This window comes from Spermophilus citellus (assembly GCF_964194105.1).
Source record: "Spermophilus citellus genome assembly, chromosome: 9".
NCBI classification, from domain to species: domain Eukaryota; kingdom Metazoa; phylum Chordata; class Mammalia; order Rodentia; family Sciuridae; genus Spermophilus; species Spermophilus citellus.
In genome coordinates, this window is record NC_138191.1 from 6,257,215 (window position 1) to 6,272,394 (window position 15,180).

General features: G+C 47.3%; 1 long non-coding RNA gene across 1 annotated transcript in view; it reads right to left on the reverse strand.

The window, feature by feature from the left end:
- Nucleotides 1-151: 151 nt before the first annotated feature.
- LOC308656252 overlaps nucleotides 152-15,180 on the reverse strand; it is a 38,128-nt gene continuing 23,099 nt past the window's right edge. Inside the window, exon 3 of the long non-coding RNA XR_014023661.1 lies at nucleotides 152-246. This is a non-coding gene — a long non-coding RNA (uncharacterized lncRNA). The remainder of the gene's footprint in view (nucleotides 247-15,180) is intronic.

A 15,180-nucleotide genomic window follows, 5' to 3' on the forward strand; every position in this document is an offset into this window, starting at 1 on the left:
GGGGAGGGAGCAAGAGAGGCTTTAAGTTGGGCCTGGTTGACTTTGAGCAAATACCTTAACCTCTCTGGGCCTCAGGTATCCATCCCATCAAACAAACTGGGCCATACCATACCTCTCAGGGTTGGTGTAAGGATTAAATGACACGGGGATTAAAGGCTCTATCAGTGATTATCTTCTTTTTTTTTCCCATTGTGATGTAATCAGAGGTTCTTGCCTGGGGTCTTTGGATTTCAGGGATTTGTGAACCTAGATAGAAAAAAAAATGTTTATTTTCACTTACCTGTACCTAAAATTTAACATTCTCTTATGTATGTGGGCAGCAAACCACAGTATAGTAATTAATGACCTGTGACTTTGTAACGGGCAGAAATCACAGATGTTTTCAGACTGCACTGTAGTTGTTGATGATATCTCACAATATCATTTACTCTCATCACTACTTTGAAATGGTCATAGTTGTTAGACCTTTCTTGTCTTCAATGTGTTAATAAAGAAGCATATATATTACTATATCAAAAATGTAAATGTTTTGGTAACTGTGTTTCATATAATTGGTTTCCTTTATAACTCCTTGTAATTTTTTTAATTTTGATTTATTTTTTAGTTGTTGATTTTTTTAATAATATATGTGGTGCTGAGAACCGAACCCATGCTAGGCAAGTGTGCTACCGCTGAGCCCCAGCCCCAGTCCCTTTGGAATTTTATTCATGTAAAAACATGCCCATTTCTGGGGCTGGAGCTGCACATAATTCCAGCACCTGCAGCCCTCAGGAGAGCAGAGGGGACAGAAGGCTAGAGAATGTGTAAAGCTGACCGAGAAGCCCAAACTTGCCCGGTGCAGTGGGACACGCACAGAATCCTAGCAGCTAGGGAAGCTGAGGCAGGAGGATCTCGAATTCAAAGCTTAGCAACGCAGTGAGACCCCGGCTCTAAATAAAATACAAAATAGGGCTGGGGATGTGGCTCAGTGGACACTGCCCCTGAGTTCAATCCCTGGTATGCCCCCCAAAAAATCAATAAAAATAAAAAGGGCTTGGGGTTCCCCAGTGGGGCCCCAGCTCTGTGGCTCAGTGGTTGCTGGGTTCAACCCCCAGTACCGAAAAACAAACAAAACATGAAAACAAGGAGCCCAAGTGGGTGAGGTCAGGATTGTACAGGAAACACTGCACAAGGGGACGAGGGTAGGGGTCAAAATGTACCTAGGGCTTCACTTTTTAAGTGCCCTGGCCCAGAGAGGGGGGTACTTCTTACTGCCACAGGACCCCAACCCACCCAGGTTCTCTACTCCTACTGTGGGCAGACTGGACCCTAGGTAAGTGCCCTTCCTGTGGACCCTGAGGCTGTATTGTTGTGAGAGTGGGCTTGGTGGCAGGATCTGTGTTCCCTTCCTCTCAATGTCCATAGGAAATGGAATCTCAGCTGAACTTCGAATCATGTCCCGGTCTCTTAATGGCAGAACTGTGGACTAGCCCGAGCCTCCTTACTAAAGATAAGACTGAAAAGGTGGATTTCTTCATTCAACTGACTGTGTGTCCAATCAACATTCATTGAGTGCCTGCCAAATGCCAGGCTCTATCTTGGGGACTAGAGACACAAAGAAGACACAGCCTCTGCCTTCAAGATATGGCTCAGTTGGGCTGGGGATGTGGCTCAAGCGGTAGCGCACTCGCCTGGCATGCGGGCGGCCCGGGTTCGATCCTCAGCACCACATACAAACAAAGATGTTGTGTCCGCCGAGAACTAAAAAATAAATATTAAAAAAAATTCTCTCTCTCTCTCTCTCTCTCTCTCTCTCTCTCCTCTCTCACTCTCTCTTTAAAAAAAAAAAAGATATGGCTCAGTGCTAGAGCACTTATCTGGCAAGCATGAGGCCCTGGGTTCCATTCCAGTACCAAGAAAACAGTAAAAAGTGGGTTTAACTGAGTGTGGTGGTAATCCTAGCAGCTTGGGAGGCTGAGGCAGGAGGATCCGAAGTGCAGGCCAGCCTCAAAAAAAAAAAAAAAAAAAAAAAAGAAGGCTGGGGATGTGGCTCAGTGGTTAAGTACCCCTGGATTCAATCCCTGGTACCAAAAAAAACAAACAAACAAACAAAAAAGGAGTGGGTTTGAGCTGGGCAGGGTGGTACATACCTATAATCCTAGTGACTCAGCAATTTAGCAAGACCCTGTCTCAAAAAGTAAAATAAGCCGGGCACAGTAGCGCATGTGCATAATCCCAGCAGCCCAGGAGGCTGAGGCAGGAGGATCGAAAGTTCAAAGTCAGCCTCAGCAACTTAGTGAAGACCTAAACAACTTAACCTGGCTCTAAATAAAATTTAAAAATAAATAAAGAAAGAAAAAGATCTGGGGATGTGGCTCGGTGGTTAAGAGCCCCTGAGTTCAATCTCCAGTGCCAAAAAAAAAAAAGAACCTCAGATCTGGATTGCGGAAGCCAATCCTACCCCCTCCTTTTTTTTTTTTTTAAAGAGAGAGTGAGAGAGAATTTTTTTTTTTAATATTTATTTTTTAGTTCTCGGCGGACACAACGTCTTTATTTTTGTATGTGGTGCTGAGGATTGAACCCGGGCCGCACGCATGCCAGGCGAGTGCTTGAGCCACATCCCCAGCCCCCTACCCCCTCCTTTTACAAATGTGAGAAGGGAGGCTCAGAGACAGCGAGTCGCATGCTAGGCCAGAACTCGTGTCCATCTTTCTTTCCCCGGAAGGGGACATTCACATGTCCCTGGGAATTGAAAGCTGGTATTATTTGAAACTTCTTACACCCCCACAGTCGTGTCAAGGAGGAAGTGCCACCCTCTCAAGGATCCCTTTCCTCAAAAATAACCCCCCTAAAAAAGAAAAAGGATCCCTTTCCATTCCCCTGAAGCTCAGAGTCCTGCTGGGGACCTTGCCCTCAGGCAGGGTTTCAGTTTCAGAGCAGGAAAGGGGGCCCAGGGAGAGGGCTCAGCACCTTGGTGGACAGACCCTGAGCCTGCCTGGCACCGAGGTCTAGGGGTGGTGAGAGAGCTCAGTGGGAGGGCTTGAGGGAGGGCAGGGGGGAGGGAAGGGAGGTCCACAGAGAGACTGAACACCTGTGCACAGGTGGAACCAAAGGAAACAGAGAAGTTCAGGTGTGGGACTGAGCAAGACACCTGGGGTGGGGGCAGATGGCAACAGGGCTCTAGCTGGGGACAGGAAGCCAGCCTGAGCCACCTCCTTCCACTGCCTGACCCCAGCACCTGAGGTTCTCTTAGAATCTGCTGCTGGCTGGTGGTGCCCCAGGGCCTGGACATTCTGCTCACCTCGCTGTCCCCACCCCAAAGCAAAGGGCCCTGAGGCGGGATCCAGAGGGGCAGCTCCCCACCCGAGCAAGGGCTTCTACCTCCTCTGGTCTCATCTTGCTGCCTGGGCAAGGGCATCAAGAGGGTTCACATCAACACAGGTGAATCTCCCCTTCCCGATCTCCCCAGAGTAAGATAAATAACTCAACAAAAATTAAAAGGAAAACAATGACAAGAAGCAACTGACCCCAGCTCTGGACTCAGGGAGGGAGAGTCCGAGTCGCCAGGTGTCAGCCGGCCTGGAATCCGGGCTGTGGTCTCAGCCCACGGGGACTGTAAGTCAGGCCCCCCATGCACCTGGACAGGGGACCAGTACAGGAGCTTGAAGCCTTTGGGGTGTAAACGTGCGGGTAGGGCTGAGCGCTGGAGGGAGCGGGGGCTGCTCTACGGGACCCCTCATGCCCAGGCCTGAGCCTCCACTCCAGAATGTCTCCCCCCTTCCTTCTTTCCCTCCTTGGTTCTAGATGCTCTGGGGCTGGCAGTAGGCTTGGGCCTGCCTACACCTGCCCAGCCCAGAGCTACTCCGACTTCAGGTCTGATCCATTCTCCCTCCTGTCCTTATTCTGTCCAGCAGGCAAACCAGGGTCCTGGGCTGCTCTGGGGACCCATGGGTTGGGACAGGGGTCTCCACTGGATTGAACTAGGAAGGGACCATGGATTGGAGTGGAGACACAAACTGGGACCTGGAGACAAGAGACAAGGATGGGGTAGGAGGACATGAACGGGGATGAGGGACGTGAGCTGGATACAAGACGGGGGGGAGGTAGTGGGGACACAGGCTGGGTAGCTGCAGCTCCTGGATGCCAGACCAGAGAAGTGTGACATGGACATGGGGGACGGATGGTCCAGAGGTTTGGGGGCTGGGTCAGGGTGTGAGACTTTGGGCCTGGGCAGGGGGAGAAAGCTCTGGCCTAATCTGGCGGTGCTGGCCCTCGACCTGGTCCTGGGAAGTGTGGCCTCTGCCGGTGTCCTCTGGCTTGGCCTGGTGGGGGCAGACATGGCCCCTTCCCTGGAGGGTCAGCACTAAACTCTTGGCCTCCACCACAGCGTCTGGCCCCAGGTAATTATAGGGCTGTTGTCAAGCTTGGCTATAAAAGGGTGGACGGACTGGCCCAGGAACCTGGGAGAACTGGGCCCAACGGGTCAGGAGTCCCCCAGCCTGCAAAGGACGCTCAGATCACACACACACACACACACACACGACTGCACACACTTCAGTTCATGCCCACTCATACCATCTCCAAACCTGCGACCCCACACAATCAAACTCACTGCTCCAGGAGGGAGAGGCAAGGGGCACAGGCCTGAAGGCCCCCCCCCCCCAGAGGGGAGCAGGGCTTTGTACACAGCTGAGGGGGAAGGGGCCTCACACGGGGCCAGGGGGACCAGTCCAGAAGGGCTCAGGCACACAGGCCACCTCTGCCCGACTGTGCAGACGGAGCCGACACTCACGGGCACACACTCATCCACCACCTCCACACCCACCCAGGTGTGTGTGTTCAAGCCGATTCCAAGTCCTCGTCCCTGCACCAGGCACAGGTGCTAATGTCACAATGCCAAACGCGCTCCTGCAAACGCCAGCTCACATACAAGGGAAGGACCCACGGGCACCCAGAGCCACACTTGGATCCAGGGTCACACAGGGTAACACCCCTGAGGGCTGGCATCCAACAAATGACACAGTTCTCTAACATGGACTGGCTGACAGTCCCAACTAAACAAACAGCATTTCATGCCAGGGGCAGCAGCCAAACCAACTGGGCAAAGTCGAGAGTCCGGGAAAGTACAGGGGGGAGGGGCAGAGGGGGGGGCAGTGCCACGTTCACACCCGGGGGGGGGGGAATCTGTGGTCCCATCTATAGCCACAGAGTCACAAAAACAACCCCAGGACCCCAGGATGTCTGAGGACACACTCACACACCCAGGGAGAGCCGGGGCTTCCTACTCACATCCCTGTGTGCGCAGAGGCCGGGTGCACACCTGTGTTACGCTCAGATGCCCACCGCAGCTCCTTCTAGGGAGCCGCCCAGCCTGCCCCCCGAGGAAGGAGAGACGGTGCAGGGTGGGGGTGCTTGCTGGGGAGAGTCAGAGCCACCTGTGGTCAGAGGCCCCTCTTCCCACACCAGACCTGCCCATACAGCAGACCTGGGCCTTAGGGGAGGCACCCAAGGAGACCAACAGAGGCTGCCCCATCCCCCAGAGTAGGATCACGCCCATGTCTGCCCACCTGGGCACCAGAACTGCCCACACGGGTCACAGCCTCCCCCGAGGCCTGGCCTCTGTACCATTAAGCTGTGTACCTGTCCCTTGGCTGCCCCTCGGGGCCTGGCAGGACCTGATCTGACATGGGAAAAGGGGGAGTCTCTCCTAGAAAGACCCCCACAACAGGCCTTGAGAACATTCCTCACTCCTTGAGGGTAAACCACCCACAGGCAGGCGCAGGCATGCAACCCAGAATAAGGCGGCCATCTGACTGGGCCTGTAGGCAGGGTTGTCTGGGAAGGCCTTGAGAGATCAGGAGGTTGAGTGCTGATGGGCGGCTTGCCAGTTAGGGGCAGGTGTTTGTGGGGAGGACTAGGCCAAGCAGAGGGGACACAGGATCAAAAGGGCAGAGGCCGCCGTGCTGATATTCCACAGAATCAAGTCACAAAAACATTCCCACACACTGGCGAGGTCACCTTTTCACCAGGGTGTCTCTGTGCATGATGCACACGTACTCTCCTGGAGGAGTCTGGGGTCCCTTCCTTGCCGGACTGGCTTTTCTTTTTTGGTACCAGGGGCACTCAACCACAGAGCCACAGCCACAGCCCCCCCCCCTTTTTAAATAACCTTTTTTTAGTTGTAGATGGACACAACAGGTTTATTTTGTTTACTTTTATGTGGTGCTGAGGATCGAACCAGTGCTTCACACATGCTAGGCAAGCGCTCTACCACTGAGCTACAATCCCTTTTATTTATTTTAATATTTATTTTTTGGTTGTAGTTGGACACAAAACCTTTATTTTATTTACTTATTTTTTATATGGTGCTAAGGATCCAACCCAGCACCTTGCACATGCCGGAGGAGCGCTCCCCCGCTGAGCCACACCCCCAGCCCAGGACACCCCTTTTTATTTTTTACTTTGAGACACCGTCTTGCTACATTTCTGAGGCTGGCTTTGAACTCTCCATCCTCCTGCCTCAGCCTCTGGGATCACAGGTGTGCCCCACGGTGCCTGGTTTAGGCTGGCTGCTCTGGCACCCCTGTCTAGGGCAACCCAGTGGCGCCCAAACCATGCAAGTGGCGCCCCCTAGGGATATTCTCACCCACCTGCACCCTGCAGGAGGAAGGAGCCGCCTCCATTGAGACCAGTAGCTGAGGAGCCCCGAGCTTTTCAGGGCTGGAGAGAGCAGAGAGGCCAGGGAGACAGGTAGCCCCAGAGAGTCTCAGAGCAGCTGATTCTCTTTGAACCAGAAGCACTTAAGAAGCCTGAGTTAAAAATAGGCCAGAAGGTGGCACAAGAGGAAGCTGTTTTGCAAGAGGACTTGCTTTATCCCAACACCCACTGAGGCTCTGTGGGACCCTGCTGGGCTGAGGAGCCCCAAAGAGCTGTGGCTGCAGAGCCACATTCAGCCAGTGGGCTTCTGTGACCATCATTCTATTTTACCTCCTTTATTTGTTTATCAAACTAAACTTTTGTGTGTGGTTCCTTTAGGATTCCTGAATGAATTTTTAACTTACAGGTAAAGCAATATCATACCACCTGACTTAGCCCTTACTTTCGTTTCCCACCGACCGCCTCTGTGCTATCATTACCATGCATTTTATTTCTACACATCCTATAAGCCCCACAACATATTTTTAGATTTGTTTTCAACTATATTTTTTTTAGAGAGAGAGAGAGAGAATTTTTAATATTTATTTTTTATTTTTTTTCAGGGTACACAACATCTTTGTTTATATGTGGTGCTGAGGATCGAACCCGGGCCGCACGCATGCCAGGCGAGCGCGCTACCGCTTGAGCCACATCCCCAGCCCCTCACACAAAGAATCTTAAGTGAGAAAGTTTTTCATACAAAGAATCTTATTATACCTATTGATCTGCAGATTGTTCCTTTTACTTAATGATATAATTTAGATTTTTTTCTTTTTTTTTTTAAAGAGAGAGTGAGAGAGGAGAGAGAGAGAGAGAGAGAATTTTTAATATTTATTTTTTATTTTTTTTCAGGGTACACAACATCTTTGTTGGTATGTGGTGCTGAGGATCGAACCCGGGCCGCACGCATGCCAGGCGAGTGCACTACCGCTTGAGCCACACCCCAGCCCTGTTTTCAACTATCTTTTAAAGAGAGTTTTATAAGCCAATCCCCCCAAATCAAAGGCCAATGTTTTGTCTGATCCGTTTGTTTGCTAACAAACAGTGGGGGTGAGGCGAATAGAAGTACCTTGGATTAAACGATGAAGGGAAGGGAGGGGGATGGGAATAGGAAAGACAGTAGGAGGAACCGGGACATCACTTTTCTATGCACATATATGAACACAACCCGTGCAACTCCACATCATGTACAACCACAGAACGGGAAGTTATACTCCATGTATGTATGATATGTCAAAATACATTCTACTGTCATGTATAACTATAAAGAACAAATTTTTAGAATATAATAAAGGGAATTTTAGGAGCCAGACACCATGGCACATGCCTGTTCTGAGGTAAAAGGATCACAAATTCCATCCTGAGCAAACTTAGCGAAACCCTGTCTTAATAAATTAATAATTTTTTTTGGGTGGGGGTACTATGGATTGAACTCAGGAGCACTTGGTCACTGAGCCACATCCCCACCCCTATTTTGTGTTTTATCTAGAGACAGGGTCTCAGAGTTGCTTAGCATCTCCCTTTTGCTGAGGCTGGCTTTGAACTCACAATCCTCCTGCCTCAGCCTCCCAAGACGTTGGGATTACAGGGCCACTGTACCTGGCCAAGAGGAATTTTTAAATAAGAAAAAAACTCACTCACAGATTTACCATTTCTGGGGTTTTTCACTCCTCTATGTAGACAGATTTCCATTTGTATCATTTTCCTTTTGTTTGAAGGACTTTTAAAAACATTTCTTCCGGTGCAGGTTTGCTGGTGATGAATGCTCTCACTTTGGAATGTCTGAAAGTGCCTTATTCCATCTTCATATTTGAAAGATATCTCCAACTGAATCCCACGTTGCCTGTTTTTATCTCTTTGTACCTAAAGACATTGCTTCAGGATCCTCAGAGTTGCCTGCTTCTGTTTTCCTTCTTTATGTATCTTCTTTGACTGCTCTTAAGAGTTTCACTTTGACAGTGATGAAGACAGATTCGGATGCACCTTCATATAGATTTCTTTTTGGTACCAGGTATTGAACCCAGGGGTGCTGAATCACTGGGCCAGCCCTTTTTTATATTTTATTTAGAGACAGGGTCTTGCTGGGTTGCTTAAGTTCTCGCTAAATTACTGAAGCTGGCTTTGAACTCACGATCCTCCTGCCTCAGTTTCCCCAGCTGCTGGGATTACAGGTGTGTCCCACCACGCTCAGTCCTTCATGTAGATTTCTTCACATTTCTTGTACTTAGGGTTTTATGAGCTTCCTGGATATGTGGGTTTATAGTTTTCATCAAATTAGGACATTTTCAGACAGAATGGTGCACATGCCCATAATCTGAGCGACTTAGGAGGCTGAGGCAGGAGGACCACAAATTCAAGGCCAGCCTCAGCAACTTAAGGAGACCCATCTCAAAATAAAAATAAATAAATATATTAAAAAGGACTAGGAGTATAGATGGGTGGTAAAGCACCCCTGGGTTCAATCCCCAGTCCCAAACAAAATTAAATAAAAATCAGGACATTTGGAGGCCATTATTTCTTCAAATATTTTCTGTCACTCTTCCTTACTCCGTTCTGAGTCTCCAAAAAGGTATAGTGGCTACCTAATGTTAGTCCACAGCTCACTGATTTTCTGACTTTTGTGGTTTTAGAGATCTTTCTGTTCTGTTTTTGTTTTCTTGAGATGGGACCTTGATATGTTGCCAGGTCTGGTCTCAAATTCCTGGGCTCCAGAGATCCTCCTGCCTCAGCTTTCAAAGTAGCTGGGGCTATAGGCTCACACCACTGTGCCCAGATGTTTTTTGTTTGTTTGTTTGTTTGTTTGTTTGTTTTTCAAATCTGCTTTCTACTCCTTGGTTCATTTTGGATAGTTTCTATTGCTGTCTTCAAGTTCACAAAACTTACTTTTCTGCAGCATCTAATCTGCTTTTAATTCCACCCAGGGCATTTTTCATTTCAAACATTGTACCGTATAGCTCTAAAAGTTCAATGGGGAGTTTTATATTTTTCACATCTCTTTATATCATATTCAAGTTATATCTTCTTGAATATATTTAATAACAGCTCTTATAGCCAGACAAAGTGACCCACGCCTATAATTCCAGCTACTCAGGAGCCTGAGGCAGGGAAATCTCAAATTTGAGGCCAACCTGGGCAAATTAGCTAGAGATTCTGTCTCAAAATAAAGAATAGAAAGGGCTGGGGATGTAGCTCAGTGGTAAAGTGCCCTTGGGTTAAATCTTCAACATCAAAAAAAAATGTAATACAATACAATAAAAAAAGCCTCTGTTAACTAATTCTTTGATATTTCTAGCTCTGCTTTTATTGATTGATTATTTTCCTTATTTTTGATCATATTTCCTGCTTCTTTGTATCTCCAACTGAATTCCATTAACTATTGTAGTGACTATTGGTAGTAACTATTCGCTAGGAACTACTGGTAGTAACTGTGGGTAGTAACTATCAGTTGGATGCCAAACATTGTGTATTTTATATTGTTTGGGGGTGGATTTCTTGTATTCCTTTGAATGTAGCTAATTTACTTGGAAACAGATTGATTCTTCTAACGTTTGCTTTTAAGTGCCATTTGGCAAGATACAAACAGCCTTTGGCCTAGGGCTCACTTGGTCTCACCACTGAGGCAATGCCATTGTGAGAGCTCTCTTTGCCACACCATGTATCAGCCCATATCCAATCAGGAGACAGAAACCACATGGTACTTTGAACAGGAAAAGTTTGCTGTAAAGAATTATTAACCGTAACGAGGGAATTGCAGTCAGGAGGGACTGGCTAGTAAGAAAACAACATAATTGTAAAATAATTTAGGAAGTGCTGGGCACCTGTAGTTCCAGCTGCTCAGAGGCTGAGTCAGTCACTTGAGCCCAGGAGTTTGGGTCCAGTCTGGGCAACGTAGTAAGAAACTGTCTCCTTGAAAAAAAATTAAAAATAAATGGGGGGGTGTGGCATGCACTGGGAATTGAATCTGGGATGCTTCACCCCTGAGCTACATCCCCACATCCTCAGCCACCGACCCTTTTTTGAGACAGGATCTCACTAAGTTGCTGAAGTTCTTGCTAAATGCTAAGGCTGGCCTCAAACTTGTGATCCCCCTGCTTCAGCAAGTCTCTCTGGGGTTACAGCTGTGTGCCACGGTGCCCAGGGGGATTTTTTTTTTTTCCACTGGGGATTGACTCCAGGGGCACTTAACCACTGAGCCACATCCCCAGCCCTTTTATTTTTGTATATTATTGAGTCACAGGGTGTCACTGAATTACTTAGGCCTCCATAAATCGCAGAGACTGGCTTTAAACTCTCCACCCTCCTGCCTCCGCCTCCTGAGCTGCTGGGATTACAGATGTGTGCCTCCTTGCCCCAAGAGGCGGACATTTTTAAAGAATAATATAGGGATACTAGATGCAAGGAGCAGTGACTGTTCTTGGGGTTGAGACACAGCATCCTAGGAACGGCCCTCCCTCAGTTGCATCTGAGGAGCTGCAGCTGCTGCTGAAACCTTTGGAGAGAACACCCCAGAATCAGCAGGGACAAAGCCTTCCTCTGCAAAACGTTTCTCGAGCGCCCCCTACTGATAGATTCCAGTTGGCAAAGGAAAACTTGCACCGGCTCAGCTGCATTTTCTCCGAGCAGGCAACGAAGAATCAATTTAGCCCTGAGAGGGGCTAAATTGCGTTGATAATTGGCACAAAGTGGCCACGGTCAGGATTCTTCCACTCCGGCTCGTGGAAACGCAAAGCGTTCCTGGCCCCAGAGGAGTTCCAAGGATCGGCGGCTGCTTTCCCATGATTTCCCCCTACACTTGTTATTTCCTCACTTGCACGCACAGCTCGGTGGGAAGCACAAGACTCGAGGGGGCCTCTGCAGAGCCCCAGAACTCTCTCTCTAAGCAGCCCCCTCCCCAGTACTCTGCCACGTCAACTGTGGCCACCTGAGCCTCCCCCCACCCCCGCCTCCCAGCTCCCTCCCTTCACTCCACCAAGCTCTGCTTCTGATGCAGAAGCATTGGGTAACCATGGGGCTCCTTTGTTCATTTCCCCTCTCTCCGGGATTACTGTTTTTGTTTGTTTTGTCCTGGGGATAGAATCCAGAGGTACTGCATCATTGAACTACATCCCCAGCCCTCTTAATTTTTTCTTCTCTTCTTTCTTTCTTTTTTAGAGACAGGGTCTTGCTGAGATGCCCAAGCCATCCTCAAACCTGGGATCCTCCTGCCTCAGCTTCCCAGAGTCCCTGGGATTATAAACCAGGGCTACGTGTCCGTCCTCCCTGTTCCGTTCTGCCTGGTGTCCGGATGTCTGAATATCTGCGTTTCCTGTGGTCTGTTAGGTTTCTGAGTCGTTTAGGGCAAGAGGGAAGAGGATCCTCCTGGTAGTTAGGCCAGAATCAAAAGTCAGCCTGTGGGATGTGGCTCGGTGGTAGAGCACCCCTGGTTCCAAATCCCCAGTACCAAAAATAAGTAAATAAATAAAAATAAAAAGGAGAGTTCTTGCTGGGTTCCATGGCACAAATTTATGTCCCAGCCACTCAGGAAGCTAAGTAAAGAAGATCAGTTGAGTCTAAAAGTTGGAGGTCAGGGGCTGGGGATGTGGCTCAAGCGGGTAGCGCGCTCGCCTGGCATGCGTCCGGCCCAGGTTCGATCTTCAGCACCACATACCAACAAAGATGTTGTGTCCGCCGAGAACTAAAAAAAAATAAATATGAAAAAATTCTCTCTCTCTCAGTTTAATTACATCTGCAAAGACTCTTTTAAAAATAAATAAATAAGTAAAAGTTGGAGTCAGACTGGACAACTTATCTAGATGACATTTCAGGGGAAAAAGGGAGGAACTTATATGTATTCATTCACTGGACACAGAGGTGCTCTACCACTGAGATGCATCCCCAGTCCTTTCTATTCGTTATTTTGAGACAGGGTCTCAAAAAGATGCTGAGGGTCTCCCTAAGTTGCTCAGGCTGGTCTTCAATTTATGATCCTCCTGCCTTATCATCTGGGGTTCTGAGATGACAGGTGTGCACCTCCATATCTGGCAGGGGAAGGCTTAAGTCGTAATGTGTACACCATCCCTTTTTATTGTATACAACTAATGTTTATATTATCATGTTGGCCTACTCTACAGTTTTTAGAAGTAAAATGGGACTAAACAACATTGATGAAAAATCACAGCCCCTGCCACACCCCTCTCTTGGCTCCCAGCCTCACTGCAGGAAGGTGACCACCCTCAACCCTTCTAGCTGTTTCCTCTGATTGTCACCTTCATATTTCTAAATAAAATGCTTGTACTGCTGTTTTGGTTTTGGTACCAGAGATTGAACTCAGGGGTGCTTAACCTCTGAACCTGAACCACATCCCCAGCCCTGTTAGTGTTTTATTTTGAGACAGGGTCTTGATAAGTTGCTTAGGGCCTCGTTTAATTGCTGAGGCTGACTTTGAGCTTCTGATCCTCCTGCCTCAACCTCCGGAGTCGCTGAGGTCACAGGTGAGCGACACCAGCCCAAATGTACTGCTGGGGGTTTTGTTTATATTTTTTTTTCTTTTTTATCTTTCCAAAGTTAGGCTTCATTAACTTCCCCCCAGAGAAGATGAGGATTTGGTTCTCTGTGTCCCCTGCTTCAATCACAGACACCCCCACATGTTGACTTCACCCCCATCTCTCCATAGAACTAGGTGCACATTTCTGGTTCAATCCATATTTAGCATTTAGATGGCTCTGAGACTGTAACATTTATTCACCATTGAACCCTACACTATACAATGGTTTGTTCTATTTCTTTTAAAATGTTTCATTTTCCTTGGAGTTAATAATTAACTGGAAAGACCAACAACCCAATAGAAAAATGGCCAAAGAACATGAACCGTTCACAGAAAGGAAGTGCAAATGGCTTTTAAATTTTTAAAAAGATGCTCAATCTCACACAGAAGATAAATGAAAATTAAAACTACACTGAGACAGCATTTCTCATTTATCAGCTTGGCAAAAATCCAAACGTTTACAACACAGTCTGTGGATGTGGCTTTAGGGAATGGCCTTTTTCCACACAGTGTCAGTGGTGAGGGGGCCCGAGTAAGTCACATCCAGGGAGATCTGGAGACAGCAACCAAATTACGCATGCATTTACTCTTTAACCTACCAATCCCGCTTCTGGGAATCTGACCTGCAGCTATGTCTGTGCAGGTCTGTGATGATGTATGTATCTAGTTATTCATTGTGGCCTTCATTAATAATAAGAAAGTGTTGGAAACAACCCACATGTCCTTCGACGACAGAGGACTGGTTAAATAAACTACTGCACATCCACACAATGCTGCTCTAAGCCTGCAGACTAAAGAATGAGAAAGCTCTCCCTGCTAAGGGCTCCGGGGATATTCTGCAGGGAAAACAACAAAGTCTAGAACAATGTGTGTTGCACACAAGAAAAACAAGATAGTTTATTCCTATTTATTTATATCTTAAAAAAAAAAAAACACTAGACTACAATAACTCGAACACAGTTAACACTGCTAAACCGCACGCTTTTAAATGATGATGATGATGGTAAATTTTATGATATATGTTCTTTTTATTTTTTGGAACTGGGGATTGAACCCAGGGGTGCTTAACCTCTGAGCCACACCCCCAACCCTTTTTTATGTTTTTATTTTGAGACATGTTCTCACTGAGTTGCTTTGGGCCTCACTAAATTGCTGAGGCTGACCTCAAACTCTCAATCCTCCTGCCTCAGCCTCCAGAGCTGCTGGAATTACAGGTGTGCACCACCATGCCTGGCTTGATATACGTTGTTTTAACGGTAAAAATAACCTACTAGAAGAAACTATTATTTTTAAAAATGTTGTCTGCTTTAGGAGAAGACTGTGTACATGCAGGCAGGTATTTCACTGTTTAAATCATTTTGGTTTTTGAACAATACAAATAAATTAAAATTTTAATTTAAGCTTTTTTTTTTTTTAATTATTTTATTGTTGGTTGTTCAAAACATTACATAGTTCTTATTATACCATATTTCACAGATTGATTCAAGTGGGTTATGAACTCCCATTTTTACCCCGTATACAGATTGCTGTGTCACATCAGTTACATTTCCATTGATTTACAAATTGCCTTTCTAGTGACTGATGTATTCTGCTGTCTATCCCATTCTCCACTGTCCCCTCACCCCTCCCCTCCCCTCCCCTCCCCTACTCTCTCTCCATCCCCTCTACTATAAATCGTTTCTTCCACTTATATAATTTTTCTCCTACTCCTCCTTTCCTCTTATATGTAATTGTGTATAACCCTGAGGTTAATTTAAGCTTTTTAAAGGCCTGGTTGACTTAATTTAGGGGTGTGTGTGAGAGGAGGGTACTGGGGATTGAACTGGGGGAACTCTACCACTGAGCTTTGTCCCCAGGTCTTTTTATTTTTTTTGAGTCAGGATCTTGCTAAATTGCTGAGTTTAGCCTTCACCTCCTCCTGCCTCAGCTTTCTGAGTTGCTGGGATCACAGGTCTGCACCACCACTCAGCTCCCTATTTTAG